This window comes from Triticum urartu, chromosome 3, assembly GCF_003073215.2.
Source record: "Triticum urartu cultivar G1812 chromosome 3, Tu2.1, whole genome shotgun sequence".
NCBI classification, from domain to species: Eukaryota; Viridiplantae; Streptophyta; class Magnoliopsida; order Poales; family Poaceae; genus Triticum; species Triticum urartu.
Window position 1 is genome coordinate 282,436,582 of NC_053024.1, and position 17,699 is coordinate 282,454,280.

The window sequence follows — 17,699 nt, forward strand, 5'->3', positions numbered from 1 at the left end:
ATAAGTCAGATCACTGTCAAGCTGTATGGCCTCTAGGGGCACTGTGTCTCTCAATGGAATATCGGCCATCTCGGCATGGCATTTCTTTAGCTGGGATACGTGAAAGACATCGTGTACTCCTGACAATCCTTCTGGCAATTCCAGCTTATATGCAAATTCTCCTCTACGTTCGAGGATTTTGTAGGGGCCAATGAACCTGGGTGCTAATTTTCCTTTAACACCAAACCTCTTGATTCCTCGAAGTGGCGACACATGGAGATATGCTCGATCTCCAACTTCATACATTATCTCCTTGCATTTACTGTCGGCATAACTCTTCTGTCTCGACTGGGCTATCTTAAGTCGGTCTCGAATTAGCTTGGCCTTCTCTTCAGAATCTCTGATAAGATCGGGACCAAAAAAATTTCGGTCTCCAACACCATCCCACAACAATGGTGTTCTGCACCTCCTTCCGTATAGAGCTTCGAAAGGGGCCATCTTCAGACTGGTCTGATAGCTGTTGTTGTACGAGAACTCTGCGTATGGAAAATCGTCATCCCAGCTAGACCCGTAGTCTAGCGCACATGCTCTCAACATGTCCTCCAGAATCTGGTTGACTCTCTCGGTCTGTCCATCTGTCTGCGGATGAAAAGTTGTACTGAACTCCAGCCTCGTACCCAAAGTTTCATGCAACTGATTCCAAAACTTTGAGGTAAATTGTGTTACTCTATCTAACACGATACTACTCGGAACTCCATGCAGACGTACGATCCTGGTCATGTATATCTTGGCTAACTTAGCACTGGTATATGTAGTGTTCACGGGAATGAAATGAGCTACCTTGGTCAAGCGATCAACTACTACCCAGATGGAGTCATAACCTGAACGGGTCCTGGGTAATCCTGTGATAAAGTCCATTCCAAGTTTTTCCCATTTCCACTCAGGAATAGGCAGTGGTTGAAGTAACCCTGACGGCTTCTGATGTTCCGCCTTTACTCCCTGACAAACATCACATACTGCTACGTACTCGGCAATATCCTTCTTCATACCTGTCCACCAGAAACTTTCTTTCAAATCCAGATACATATTAGTGCTGCCTGGGTGAATCGAGTATGGTGAATCATGGGCCTCCTGAAGAATTAACTTCCTGACCTCTAGGTCATTGGGCACATATATACGATCCTCAAACCATAAAGTTCCGTGTTCATCCTCACGAAAACCTTTAGCCTTTCCGTTACTCATCTTTTCCTTTATCTCTGCAATTTCCTTGTCCGTCTTCTGCGCTTCACGGATTCTTTTGGTCAGAGTGGACTGTATATCCAAGGTGGTGACAAATCCTCTTGGTACTATCTCCAGTCGGAGCTCTCTAAGATCGTCGGCTAATTCCTGAGGTAATCCTCTAGCTATGAGGGTGTTCACATAGCTTTTACGGTTCAAGGCATCTGCTACAACATTTGCCTTCCTTGGGTGATAATGCAATCTCATGTCATAGTCCTTGATCAATTCAAGCCATCTCCTCTGTCTGAGGTTCAACTCCTTCTGCGTGAAAATGTACTTCAAGCTCTTATGATCCGTGTAAACATCACAACTATTTCCAACAAGGAAATGTCTCCATGTCTTGAGTGCGTGCAGTACGGCTGCTAACTCCAAATCGTGTGTGGCATAATTCATCTCGTGAGGTCATAGCTGTCTGGAGGTATAAGCTACAACTTTTCCTTCCTGCATGAGCACTCCTTGAAGTCCTTGACGAGAAGCATCACAATATACCTGGTAATCCTTGTGTATGTTCGGCAAAATGAGCACTGGGGCTGTAACCAGACGTTTCTTCAACTCCTAAAAACTGGCTTCATAATCCTCGGTCCAAACATACTTAGTTTCCTTCTTCAACAGCTCCGTCATGGGCTTAGCAATCTTGGAGAAATTCTCAATATATCTCCGATAATATCCTGCAAGTCCGAGAAAACTGCGGATCTCCTTGACTGAGGTGGGGGACTGCCAGTTGGTGACCGATTCAACCTTGGTGGGTTCGAATGCTATTCCTTCTCCTGAAATAACATGTCCGAGGAATCCGACTTCCTTCAACCAGAATTCACATTTGCTAAACTTTTCATATAACTGATGTTCTCGGAGTTTCTCCAGAACTAGACGCAGATGTTCCTTATGCTCTTCCTCGCTCTTGGAGAAAACAGATATGTCATCGATGAACACCATGACAAACTTGTCCAGATATTCCATAAATACCTTGTTCATCATGCTCATGAAATACGCAGGGGCATTAGTCAATCCGAATGACATGACGGTATACTCATATAAACCATACCTGGTGGTGAAAGCTATTTTGGGTATATCCTGTTCTCAAATCTTCAGCTGATGATACCCTGATCGAGGATCAATCTTGGAAAATACTTTGGCTCCGACTAGCTGATCAAATAAATCATTAATCATCGGCAGGGGGTACTTATTATTGATGGTCACGTCGTTCAATGAACGATAATCTACAACCATTCTCAGGGTTCCATCCTTCTTCTCTACCAAAAGAACTGGGGCTCCCCAAGGTGACGAACTTGGGCGAATATATCCTTTCTCCAATAATTCTTTGATCTGCTACTTGATCTCTTCCAAATCATTCGGGGGCATCCGATAAGGTCTCTTGGATATTGGGGCTATGCCAGGTAATAACTCGATCAAAAATTCTATTTTTCTGTTCGGTGGCATTCCTGGTAATTCCTCCGGAAATACATCCGGAAAATCTTGTACTACAGGCACTTCCTCCTGAACAACTCCCATGAGGGAATTCACCTGATTCTTCATCGGTGTGCGTCTGGATACATACTTGATCCTCTTCTGCTCCAGGGTGGTGAGCAAAATCGTCTTGCGGGCACAGTCATTGTTCCCTTCAAACTTCGTCAACCAGTCCATGCCTAGGATCACGTCCAATCCCTGGGATTCTAAGACTATGAGGTCTACGGGAAAATCATGATTTCCGATGCTGAGGCTTGAATGACAGCCTAAGCCTGCCATCATCTCTCCTCCTGGGGAAGTGACCTGGAGCGGGGTTCTAAGGGTCCTAGTGGGCAACCCGTACTTTTCCACAACTACCCTTGATATAAATGAATGCGTTGCACCGGAATCAAAGAGTACCAATATTGGACGTGAATTTAATAAAAACTTACCAACCACAGTGTCTGGCTGATCATAAACGTCCTCCACGTCAATGTGATTCACCTGAGCACGAGGAAAAGGGTTGGGCTTCTTTGCTGAGCTTCCATTGTCATTGCCATTTCCATTCCTCTACTTGGCCCCCGGAAAATCGGTGGCATAGTGTCCTATCTTCTGGCACTTGAAACAGGGGATATGACTCAGATCCTTCTGAGCCAGAGTAGGACGGTGCTGGTTGCCATTGCCTCCATTGCCTGACTTGGAGTTGTTGTCATGGTTGCGATTGTTCCCATTCCCTCCATGGTTATGTCCTCCATGATTATGTCCTCCATGGTTGTGATGGGTATGTCCTCCCGAGTATGGGGCATAGCGGGGCTTCTGCTGAGCTCCGGAGTTGTACTTCCCCTGGCTATACTTCCTCTTGCGACTATCAATCTGCTGCTGCTTGCCTTCAAGTATGGTGGCCTTGTCTAGTAGCTACTGGTAGTTGTTGAAGGAGCCACCATTAGCTGCATTCCCAGCTCATCATTGAGTCCCTCGAGAAACTTCTCCTGTTTAGCGACATCTGTGGCCACATCATCTGGGGCATAGCGAGATAATTTGCTGAAATCATCCACATACTGCCCCACAGTACGGTTCCCTTGCCATAAGTTGCGGAACTCACGCTTCTTTAGACTCATGGCTCCATCTGAGACATGAGCGGTGTGGAAAGCCTGATGGAACTGATCCCATGTCATAGTGGCGACCGGATGAGTGGCGGTGTAGTTCTCCCACCAAGAGGTTACAGGTCCATTCAGTTGATGTGCGGCAAAATGCACCTTCTCAACATCTGTGCATCCAGCAGTTGCTAGATCCCTTCCGATCTTGCGGAGCCAATCATCAACTATAATCGGCTCGGTGCTACTAGAGAACACTGGCGGATTCAGCCTTAGGAACCGGGTTAGGTTATCGACAGGGGATGGTGGCGGTGGATTGTTGTTGTTGTTGCCTTGGTTTTGGATGAGCATTTGCATTAAGGCATCCTGCTGTTGAATCAGCTGGGTGAGCTCCGGCGGGAAAGTGAAACCGGGGTCACGTCTCGAAGGCATCTGGTGTTTTGGAGTGGATGAGAAATTATAATAGAACAAGGGTCTAATGAGAAAATAGCACTACCCAAATGAATGCACAAACATAATCACACCAATCATTTATTCATTCATCTCAAACAGGGTACAATCTCGGATTACAAAATCTCATGACCAATCGAAAATAACGGCCTAACTGATCGATGAAAAATAAAATAACATGGCGGTCGACTAAATGTCTTCATCAATTATCCTTGTGTCCTCTGGTGCGGCGCCTCCTCTTGAGGCTTCCTTCGGTGGAGCTCTCCTCATAATCCTGGTCATTGCTCATGAGGGGTCCATCATCTCCACTCGGAAAAAGGTCTTCTCCCGGATCCATCTTCTCCTCTAGTGTGGCAATATATTTCTCCCGGTCCACGAGTCTATCCATAAAATCCTTGACTTCTTCTTCATGCTCATAGTGGGCTTCACGTGATGCATCCTCCAGTTCCATTTCACGAAGATGCAACTTTTGAACCGTCTTCAAGCTCCTGCGCATCTGAATCTCTAGAGCCCTGATGTGAGCCTCCAAGTCTTGGACATATGAGCGAACGGAGTCATCATCAATGGTGTGGATGAGCTCTCCATCTGCAGTCCTGCGAGAAATCATGGTGTGGTCTAATCCAACAAGCTCAGCCATGTATTCCTCCTGGATGCGTCCAAGTGTAGTATGAACTGCTATGTCTCTCCCGAGGATCCAAGTGGGAGCAGTGAACCTGAAGTCAACGGGCGCCGAGAGACTTCCGAAAGTCCTCCCTGGTATGTGTACCTTAATCCTATAGCGAGGGTCTTCTGGAAATGCCATAATAGGGGTCACGGTGATAGATGACAGAGCAATCTTCAATTCCTTGATGATCTGGACCAGCCTCCTACCGAAAAGCATTGTCTCATCTGGCTGGCAAAACTCCGGGAGCAGAACTGGGATGAACTTGACGGCCATCTAGAATGTTGAAATCGGAGAGAAGTCAAAAATGAACAGGGGAGAATTACAGAATGATAAGGACATAAAATAAAATAGTTTCTTCCTATGGCTTTCCAATCCTAGGGGTTACGTCCTACGGTCAGCGTGTGCTCTGGCACCATCTTTGTAACGACCCGACCCAAAATTGGTCAAGTCTCTGTGTAGCTGTACCATCCCAAGATCATGTTGGCACACACACAGTACATTGATGAAAAGATTCAAAGTTCAATCACACCTGAATTTATTACACGATTCTCATATTGAGTCTTCATTACATCATAATAAATTCGGATGAAGGCCAACTCATGAGAAATAAACTAAATAAAGCTGCGGAAGCGTAGACGAATAGCTAGTCCATCCGACTCCATAGGGAAATCGCCAAGCGTAGATCGTAGCCTCACTCCTGGTCGGAAAACTCCTCTGCAACATGAGACGTTGCAGCCGTGTAGGTCAGCATTTTGAATATGCCGGCAAGTCATAGAGAAAACAACAAATGATAATACTAACACTATATGCAATTTGGCTGTGGGGCTCTAAGTTTTATATTTTTGCGAAAAGGCAGTTTTTCCCTACAGCAAAGGTCTTGCTTGCAATTACTACAAAATGTTGGTAGTTATTGAGATGGTTCCACCAACCAATGTATCATTCCCAATTATTAATTAACCCCTCAATTAATTTATTTGTTTGGTGTTGAGATTTCTGAAATACTCCAATTCCAGAGGCTCAAATGTCCGTAACCGGGGACACGGCTAATCGATTAGGTTGTTACTCTCCAGAGTCTTGTGCACTTTACCTGCAAGATTCGTTCCCTCCATTATGTCCTCGCACTGTCTGGTGTTTGAAGACGGGACGAACGAAATAGGGTCTTCCATAGAGTTTCTCTGGGCACTACCGGTGCCCATCCATGTCCTACCGTTCTTCTACATCTGTTGGCACCGTCTGTCCAGAGTCACACCTAAGGTCAACCCAGCTAGAGCCCATAATGGCTTGTGGCTGCACAAGTAAGCTTCCGGTCAAGGGGTATCCATCCGTCTCTTCGTGGCTGGGTGAAGCTTTCCGCAAGATGTCATGGCGCTTCTCCATGCATCCCGGCCATCCGCTAACTTGAGATGGTTCCACCAACTAATGTCTCATTCCCAATTATTAATTAACCCCTCAATTAATTTATTTGTCCGGTGTTGAGATTTCCGAAATACTCTAATTCGAGAGGCTCAAATGTCCGTAACCGGGGAAACGGCTAATCGATTAGGTTGTTACTCTGCAGAGTCTTGTGCACTTTACCCGCGTGATTTGTTCCCTCCTTTATGTCCTCGCACTGCCTGGTGTTTGAAGATGGGACGAACGAAACAGGGTCTTCTGTAGAGTTTCTCTGGGCACTGCCGGTGCCCATCCATGTCCTACCGTTCTTTTACATCTGTTGGCACCGTCCGTCCAGACTCACGCCTAAGGCAACCTAGACAGAGCCCATAATGGCTTGCGGCTGCACAGGTAAGCTTCCGGTCAAGGGGTATCCATCCGTCTCTTCATGGCTGGGTGAAGCTTTCCGCAAGATGTCATGGCGCTTCTCCATGCATCCCGGCCATCCACTGGTTCCTCCAGGTGCCCGTCAACCGTCCTCCACCTAGTAGTGAATTTGAAGTCCATCTTGAGCTTGAAGTCATGGGGTTGTCATCATCTTGACTCTCACATCTCCCTTATGAATCTCTCAACCAACCCTGTCTACGAGCATAGCAAAATAAACTACATCGTCCCAGGCAATAGTAACAAAGGGAATTGGGTTCATCCTACCTCATGATACTACTCAAGACATAACTTATAATTCTCCTACTGCATGCATGGTGGGGAGGAATAATTCTAATACAACAAAATCATAGGTATTGTAAAACATGATCAAATGACTTGCCTGGCTGACGGTCTTCAGACGCTAGTGACTCGAGATAGCAAGCTTCGCACTCCGGAAAATCTATCGAGTCAAATAATAGCACAAATAAATATTCCACTAAATATCATAACAGCAAGCTAAAGGAAATCACACAAGCACTCAAACCAAAACCAAAGAAAACTCGAAGAACTCCAAACCAACAACTAGCAAGAAAAAAACATTTTATTTTTTCTATAAATAAAAGTTCACCCTTTGTAACTATAGAAACTAATCTAAAATAAACTATAACAGAGGTGAAATAAAATCCTAAATTAATTAGGACAACGGAAAATAGCAGCCAGCTAAAAAAACTAGAAAAGCTTGATTTCGAGTAAAACTATTTTTAATAAAGACTAAAAATATACCCGAATAAATTCCTACTATTAGGCAAGGTCAAAACAAAGCAGTGACAAAAAGAATCACTGAAAAAGAATAATCTAACTCAAAGTATAGCAGAAATACTAATCTGACTAAAACTAATATAAAACTATTTTTATAAACTTAAACATGGCCGAATCTATTTTCTACAGAAACTATAGGAAATTTGTAAACTAAAAAAAAGAATCAACTAAAAATAATAAATAACCTAAAAGATATAGATCTTACAAAAACAGAACTATTCTGCTAAAAACAGAAACTGAAATAAAACTAAAATAAACTAATGCGCTAACAGGCCCAAACAGTGAGCGCTCTGAAACTATCTAACGTGCGAGCGACCTTTAAATGAAACATATACGGGCTAAGTAAAAAAACAATCGAGATGGTCTGACTAAACTAGGAACTAAACCAGAAAATAAACCGTAAACTAAACCGATCTATTAAAAATAACCTAACCCTTCGCGGATCTAATCTAAGCCGTACATGCGAGATCTAACGGTGGAGGGGAGCTCGGGCTTACAGTGGATGGCGGCGACGGACGGAGACGATAGCGGTGACTCGGGCGTCGGTGGCGGAGGGGCTCCGGTGGTCCGGGGCAACGACGGTGATGTCGGGGAGATGCGGCGGAGCGAGGCGGAGGCGGTGGTGGAGTTTTTGGAGCTTGGGGACGACGGTGGCGGTCGGGGCGACGGCGACTGCTCCCTGGTGAGCTACAGCTCCGGCGAGCGGCGGTCGAGCTCGGGGCGACGGCTTCAACGGTTCCTGAGCGACGATAGGATGTCAAAGAGGTGCGGAACGAGAAGGGGTTCGAGTGGAGTAGCTTGGAAGCAAGGGGAATGCTCACGAGTGGCAGAAACGGCGGCGAACTGAGGCAGCGGCGGCGCGATGTGTTTGGAGATGGTGCGAGCTATGGTGGGTGTTGGGGTAGGTTTTTGGGGGGTTCGGAAGAGAAGGGGCAGGGCTTTATATAGGGCATGATCGTGGGCGAGGGGGCAACGCGGGATCGCGATCCCGAGAAGATCGCGGCGATGGGCGGCGGCGGTCGCGCTCTGGCGCAGCATGACATGGGCGAGGGGTTAGGGATAGGGTGGACCCCGCGAGTCAGTGGGAGAGAGAGGGAGGAGGCGAGCGGGCGATCAAAGCGGAGGCGGCTCGGGCATGCGGCGCGCTACGCTGGGCTGGCGGCTCGGCGCTGGTGGGCTGCGGCCTTGGCGACTGGGCCTGCTGGCCTGGCGCCTGGCGCGCCTGGGGTTTTTTTCCTATTTGTTTTTTTTGAATAACCACAGAGAGAGAAAACTAAATATAGAGAAAACTATAGTATTTTTATATATGACATGTATATATATCAAGATTCTCAGGGGAAATAATCCTACAACGTGGACATTTTTCCAGAAGCAAAACACAAACTAAAAAAACATTTTCTGGAAATCCCAAATAAAATTCAAATTTGAATTCAAACTTTTTGGCCATATTTTTCTTCTGACATTTTTGGAGTGTCATGTTAGCTCCTCTCATACTTTTGATCAAGTATTGTCATGTTTATTTGAAGTAAATTTTCAAATTCCAAGTTGAATCCAATTCAAACAAAACTCAAATGCCTCTGAAAATTCTAAATGCCACACAATTTCAAACAATATGCATAATGCTTAACTAATAATTGTAAAACATTCCAAATTGAAAATTTGGGATGTTACAGTTCTCTTATGTACTCGAGGATCTAGCACGTGTGTGACTCTTTCTTGTTGGTTTAGTGTTTCTCTTGTGTTTTCTTCATTTTTTCCCTCATTTCCTTCCTCGTGTTCTTTGTGTTCTTCGCATGATCCGCTCCTTTCGTGAAAGATCGGCCGATTAGTGTTCTACCCTACATCAAAAAAGTTGATTAAACCCACACATGATGTGGAGAAGAAAATGAAAAGACAGAGAAGCAAAGGTAAAAAGGTATCCCTCCCAAATGATGTCGCTCCTATTATTGTTATGCCTCATGAGAGTGAATCAAAGATAAATGTGGAAGATGATATACTTGATGATGATATTGATTATTTGCCTTATGGTACAACTATGAATAAACTATTGAGGGTGATTTTGTTATGTGTATTAGTCATTGTGATGATTATGATTGGGAAAGTAATGATACTTGTTATAATCTTGAGAATCTTTTTGGCACCAACTTAGAAAATTGTGATGTTAATAATTGCTATGCTATTGGTGTTATTCATACTATTAATGATGAGAGTGATTATGCTTATGATATGCAACAACGCAAGCTTGGGGATGCTTTGTTTAATGAAGATGGTATTTTTAGTCCTCCAAGTTTTGATGTGCGATTTTTTATGATGATAGCATGCCTCCTACCTATGATGATTGCAATATTTATGAAAGTGGGCTTGGAAGAGTGCCAACTTTGGATAATAATTATCCCACTATTTTGGAGGGTGTTTAATATTATTATAATGATAAAAGTGGATTTGGAGAGGTCATGACTTTATTTAGTAATGATTCCACTATCTTGGAAGAGGTTTCAATTGATTATGATGAGAACGAAGTTGCTACTTATGATGATTATTGTGATGACACTTCTGTTATAAAAAGTAGTGATGATTATATTCATAAAACTTGTCATGATTATGATTACCCTTTTTCTGAACATTACTCTTTTAATGTGGAAACAATTTATGGTATTCGAGTTCCTTATGATACTCCCACTAATCTGAATGAGAAGAATTTTGCTTATGTGGAGAGTAGTAAAATTTCTATGCTTGTGCATCATGAAAATCATGCTTTATGTGTTATATGGTTGAATTAATTCATCATGCTACTGAAAATTATTATTAGGGAGGAATGTATTCTTGTAGGAGTTGCAATAATATCAAGTTTCCTCTTTATATGTTGAAAATCTTAAAGTTATGCTTGTTTTGCCTTCCTATGCTAGTTGATTCTTGCTCCCATAAACTGTTTGCTCATGAAATACCTATGCATAGGAAGTGGATTAGACTTAAATGTGCTAGTCATATGCTTCATGATGCTCCCATTATGTTTCAATTCTTATCTTTTATGTGAGCATCATTAAAATCATCATGCCTAGCTAGGGGCGTTAAACAATAGCGCTTGTTGGGAGACAACCCAATCTTATTTTGTGTTTCTTGTTTTTGCTTCTCTTTTTCAATAAATACAAATATTACTTATGTAGTAATTGTGTTTTAATGTTTTAATTAGTGTTTGAGCCAAGTAAGACCTTTGGGATGGTCTATGGTGATAGTTGATTTGATCTTGCTGAAAAACAGAAATGTTTACTCCTAGTCCAGGAATTTTGAAAATTCACTGGGACATGATTTTGATCTGAATTTTTTTACACAAGATTTATATACAGATTTCCTAGATTGTCCTAATTTTTTGGAATTTTTGGAGTTCAGAAGTATACGAAGTTTCCAGATTACTACAGACTGTTCTATTTTTAACAGATTCTATTTTCATTGTGTTGTTTGCTTATTTTGATGAATCTATGGGTAGTATTGGAGGGTATGACCATAGAGAAGTTGGAATACGGTAGATATAACACCAATATAAATTTAGAATGAGTTCACAACAGTACCTAAGTGGTGACTTATTTTCTTATACTAACGGATCTCATGAGTTTTCTTGTTGAGTTTTGTGTTGTGAAGTTTTCAAGTTTTGCGTAAAGATTTGACGGATTACGGAATAAGGATTGGCAAGAGACTAAGCTTGGGGATGCCCAGGGCACCCCAGGGTAATATTCAAGGATAACCAAGCATCTAACCTTGGGGATGCCCCGGATGGCATCCCCTCCTTCGTCTTCGTCTATCGGTAAATTTACTTGAGGCTATATTTTTATTCACCACATGATATGTGTTTTGCTTGGAGTGTCTTGTATGATATGAATCTTTGCTTTTTAGTTTTCCACAATAATCCTTGATGTACACACCTTTTTAGAGGGACACGCATGAATCGTGAATTTATTAGAATACTCTATGTGCTTCACTTATATCTTTTGAGCTAGGAGATTTTGCTCTAGTGCTTCACTTATATCTTTTTAGAGCACGGCGGTGGCTTTATTTTATAGATATTGTTAAACTCTCATGCTTCACTTATATTATTTTGAGAGTCTTTCTAAATAGCATGGTAATTTTCTTTGGTTATGAATTTAGTCCTAATATGATGGGCATCCAAGAGGGATATAATAAAAACTTCCATATAAGAACATTGAATAGATGAGAACTTTGATTCCTTGCATTAGTTTTGAGATATAAAGATGGTGATATTAAAGTCATGCTAGTGAGTAATTGTGAATTGGTAGAAATACTTGTGTTAAAGTTTGTGATTCCCGTAGCATGCACGTATGGTGAACCATATGTGATGAAGTCGGAGCATGATTTATTTATTGATTGTCTTCCTTATGAGTGGCGGTCGGGGACGAGTAATAGTCTTTTCCTACCAATCTATCCCCCTAAGAGCATGCATGTAGTACTTTGTTATGATGGCTAATAAATTTTTGCAATAAGTATGTGAGTTCTTTATGACTAATGTTGAGTCCATGGATTATACGCACTCTCACCCTTTCACCATTGCTAGCCTCTCTAGTACCGTGCAACTTTCGTCGATGCATTAAACCCACCATTTACCCTTCCTCAAAAAAGCCACCATACCAACCTATTATGGCATTTCCATAGCCATTCCGAGATATATTGCAATGCAACTTCCACCGTTCTGTTTATTATGACACATACCATCATTGTCATATTGCTTTGCCTGATCATGTAGTTGGCATCGTATTTGTGGCTTGGCCACCATTCATATTTTTTATACATGTTACTCTTGATCATAGCACATCCCGGTACACCGCTAGACACATTCATATAGAGTCATATGTTGTTCTAGTATCGAGTTGTAATTCTTGAGTTGTAAGTAAATAAAAGTGTGATGGTCATCATTATTAGAGCATTGTCCCATGTGAGGAAAAGGATGATGGAGACTATGATTCCCTCACAAGTTGGGATGAGGATCCGGATGAAAAAAAGAGCCCAAACAAAAGAAGAGAGAGGGGCCAAAGAGCCCAAAATAAAAAAAATGAGAGAAAAGGAGAGAAGGGACAATGTTACTATCCTTTTACCACACTTGTGCTTCAAAGTAGCACCATGTTCTTCATGACAGAGAGTCCTATTCTATCACTTTCATATACTAGTGGGAATTTTTCATTATAGAACTTGGCTTGTATATTCCAGTGATGGGCTTCCTCAAATTGCCCTAGGTGTTCGTGAGCAAGCGAATTGGATGCACACCCACTTAGTTTTCTTTTTGAGCTTTCATACACTCATAGCTCTAGTGCATCCGTTGCATGGCAATCCCTACTCACTCACATTGATATCTATTGAAGGGCATCTCCATAGCCCGTTGATATGCCTAGTTGATGTGAGACTATCTCCTTCTTTTTGTCTTCTCCACAACCACCATATTCTATTACACCTATAGTGCTATATCCATGGCTCATGCTCATGTATTGCATGTAAGTTGAAAAAGCTTGAGAACATTAAAAGTATGAAACAATTGCTTGGCTTGTCATCAGGGTTGTGCATGATGAAATACTTTGTGTGATGAAGATGGAGCATAGTCGGACTATACGATTTTGTAGGGATAACTTTCTTTGGCCATGATATTTTGAGAAGACATGATTGCTTTATTAGTATGCTTGAAGTATTATTTTTTCTATGTCAATATTAAACTTTTGTTTTGAATCTTATGGATCTGAATATTCTTGCTACAATAAAGAAGATTACATGGATAAATATGTTAGGTAGCATTCCACATCAAAAATTCAGTTTTTATCATTTACCTACTCGAGGATGAGCAGGAATTAAGCTTGGGGATGCTTGATACGTCTCCATCGTATCTATAATTGTTTGTTGTTCCATTCTATTACATTATTTGTTTTGGATGTTTTATATGCATTAATATGCCATTTTATATTATTTTTGGGACTGACCTATTAACCTAGAGCCCAGCACCAGGTTCTGTTTTTCCTTGTTTTTGAGTTTTGCAGAAAGGAATATCAAACGGTGTCCAAATGAGATGAAAATTTATGGTGATTTTCTATGGACCAGAAGAAGCCCACAGAGCATCGAAGATGGACCAGAAGAGTCCCGAGGCAACCACAAGAGTGGAGGGCGCCTCCCCCCCTAAGGGCGTGCCCCCCTAGCTTGTGGATCCCTCGGGGACCCCCTGACCTGAGAGCGACGCCAAAAATTCCTATAAATACAGAAACCTTCGGAAAGAAACCTAGATCGGGAGTTCAGCTGCCGCAAGCCACTGTAGCCACGAAAAACCAATCGGGAGCCCGTTTTGGCACCCTGCCGGAGGGGGAAACCATCACCGGTGGCCATCTTCATCATCCCGGCGGTCTCCATGAGGAGGAGGGAGTAGTTCACCCTCAGGGTTGAGGGTATGTACCAGTAGCAATGTGTTTGATCTATCTCTCTCGTATTCTTGATTTGGCACGATCTTGATGTATCGCGAGCTTTGTTACTATAGTTGAATCATATGGTGTTTCTCCCCCTCTACCTTCTTGTGATGAATTGAGTTTTACCTTTGAGGTTTCACTATTATCAGATTGAATGCTATTATGGATTTGAGAACGCTTGATGTATGTCTTGCGTGAGATTCCCGTGGCGACAATGTGGTGTTCTATAGATCCACTTGATGTATGTTTTGGCACTCAACTCGCAGATTCCCAAGGTGACATTGGGGTAATCTATGCATAGGAGTTGATGCACGTTTTCGTCCTTGTTTCTCTGGTAGGAATCTTGGGGCATTCTTTGAGGTTCTTTGTGTTGGATTGAATATTATGAATCCGAAGTTGTTTGATGCATATCGTATAATTGACCCATGGATACTTGTGGTGACATTGGAGTATCTAGGTGAGATTAGGGTTGATTGATGTGTGTCATATTGTGTTATTTTACTACGAACTCCAGGGTTGTTTGTGACACTTATAGGAATAGCTCAATGGATTGATTGGAAAGAATAACTTTGAGGTGGTTTCGTACCCTACAAGCAATTTCATCTTATGTTCCCCGCGATAGGAAATTTGGAGTGACTCTTTGTCGCACATTGAGGGATTGCCATATGATTTAATGTTATCATTGTTGAGAGAACTTGCACTACTGAAAGTATGAACCCTAGGCCTTGTTTCAAAGCATTGCAATACCATTTTTGCTCACTTTTACTACTTGCTACCTTGATGTTTTTATATTTTCAGATTACAAAAACCTATATCTACCATCCATATTACACTTGTATCACCATCTCTTCGCCGAACTGGTGCACCTATACAATTTACCATTGTATTGGGTGTGTTGGGGACACAAGAGAAACTTTGTTATTTGGTTGCAGGTTTGTTTGAGAGAGACCATCTTCATGCTATGTCTCCCTCGAATTGATAAACCTTAGGTGATCCACTTGAGGGGAATTTGCTACTATCTACAAAACTCTGCGCTTGGAGGCCCAATACGAGTTTACAAGAAGAAGGTTGCACAGTGGACATCAAGGACCAACTACATTGATGTTATCGAGAATCTTCTCAATCTGCACTTCATTCAACACTCGTGGATGAGCTAGATGAGGGCCTTGTTGAGGTTGAGCATTTTCCTTGGAGTCATTTTCTTCAGTAGTAGCAGTTTCTTCATGACGGGGAATGATCACTTCTTCTTTAGTTATTTCTTCACTGGGCACTATTTTGCCAGTGCCCATCAACTTGATTGATTCCTCATGAGGCATTTCATCTAGCACAGGAAGCAGGTGCTCTCTTTGCGAGCCATTAGTTTCATCAAACCGCACACCTACAGTTTCAACAACCTTGTTGTGGTAGGTGTTGAAGACTTTGTAGGTGTGCGAGTCCTTTCCGTAACCAAGCATAAAACCCTCATATGATTTTGATGCAAATTCGGAATTGTGATATGGATCTCTAATCCAGCATTTAGCACCGAAGACTTTGAAATAACTTACATTGGGCTTCTTGTCAGTGAGGAGCTCATATGAAGTCTTCTTGAGGAATTTGTGAAGATATACCCAATTGATGATGTCACAAGCACTATCAATTTCTTTAGGACACCATCGATGAGATGTCTTGTATTCATCAAGCATAGTGCAGGCCATCTCAATGAGTGTCTTGTTCTTGCATTCAACAATTCCATTCCGATGAGGAGTATAAGGATCAGATAGCTCATGAGTGATACCATCAAGGCATGTGTTCTTTAACTTGGTGTTGTTGTCGCTTCTGATATGCTTGATCTTGATGCCGTAATTCGTCATGGCACAATTTGTGGACCGTCTGAAGACACCCAACACTTCAGTCTGGAAGGTAATGATATGCACTCAGGTGTAATGAGAATAACCATCCACTCTGACGAATCCATAAAGTGATGTTGCATTAGTTAGTGTGGCATAATGAGTAGGACCAAAGAGATCCATGTGAAGTAATTCAAAGGGACGAGCAGTGGTTGATACGTCTCCAACGTATCTATAATTTTGTATTGTTCCATGCTATTATATTATCTATTTTGGATGTTTTATATGCATTAATATGCTACTTTATATTATTTCTGGGACTAACCTATTAACCTAGAGCCCAGTGCCAGTTTCTGTATTTTCCTTGTTTTTGACTTTTACACACAAGGAATATCAAATGGAATAAAACTTTACGATGATTTTTCTTGGACCAGAAGACACCTACATGACTTGGAGAGAGGGCCAAAAGAGTCCTGAGGAGTCCACAAGCCTTTAGTGCGCACCCTAGGGGCCCACTAAGGACTTGTGGGCCCCTCAGGAGTCCTCCAACCCTAATTTCACTTCTATATATTCTCAACTATTCCCCAAACATCAGAAGCGTCCACCAAAATACTTTTCTGCCGCCACAAGCCTATGTTCCCATGAGATACCATCTTGGGGCCTTTTCCGGCACTCTGTCGGAGGGGGATTCGATCACGGAGGGCCTCTACCTCAACCTTGCTGCCCTTCCCATGAAGCGTGGGTATTTTACCACAGATGACTTCTTATCTCTCTTTGATCTTCAATGCAATGTTCTCCTCGATGTTCTTGGAGTTCTATCAGATGCAATACTATTTTGCGGTGTGTTTGTTGAGATCCGATGAATCGTGGATTTATGATCAGATTATCTATGAATATTATTTGAGTCTTCTTTGAAATCTTCTATGCATGATTAAGATATCTTTGTATTACTCTTCAAACTATCGGTTTGGTTTGGCCAACTAGATTGGATTTTCTTGCAATGGGAGAGGTGCTTAGTATTGGGTTCAATCTTGCGGTGTCCTCACCCAGTGACATAGTAGGGGTAGCGAGGCACGTATTGTATTGTTTCCATCAAGGATAAAAGGATGGGGTTTACATCATATTGCTTGAGTTTGTCCCTCCACATCATGTCATCTTCCTTAAGGCGTTACTCCATACTTATGAACTAATACTCTAGATGCATGCTGGATAGCGGTCGATGTGTGATATGTATCCAACGTATCTACTTTTCCTAACGCGTTTCCTCTTGTTTTGGACTCTAATTTGCATGATTTGAATGAAACTAACCCCGGACTAACGTTGTTTTCAGCAGAACTACCATGGTGTTGTTTTTGTGCAGAAATAAAATTTCTCAGAATGGAACGAAACTTTGCGTTTTTATATCAATAATAAGAATTTCTGGAGCCAAGACCCACCAGAGGGGGGCACCTGGGTGAGCACAACCCACCAAGGCACGCCCCCCTCTCCTGGCGCCCCCAGGTGGGTTGTGCCCACCTGGTGGCCCCGCAAACCCTGAAACCAACACCATAAAATCCTATTTTTCCAGAAAAAAGTCAGGGAGAAAGAATTATCGCAATCCACGAGATGGAGCCGCCGTCACCTCCTATTCTTCATCGGGAGGCCAGATCTGGAGTTCGTTTGGGGCTTCGGAGAGGGGGATCTTCGTTCTTCGTCATCACCAACCCTTCTCCATCGCCAATTCCATGATTCTCCCCACCGGGAGTGAGTAATTCCTTGGTAGGCTCGCTGGTCGGGGAGGAGTTGGATGAGATTCATCATGTAATCGAGTTAGTTTTGTTAGGGATTGATCCCTAGTATACACTATGTTCTAAGATTGATGTTGCTGTGACTTTGCCATGCGTAATGCTTGTCACTTTGGGCC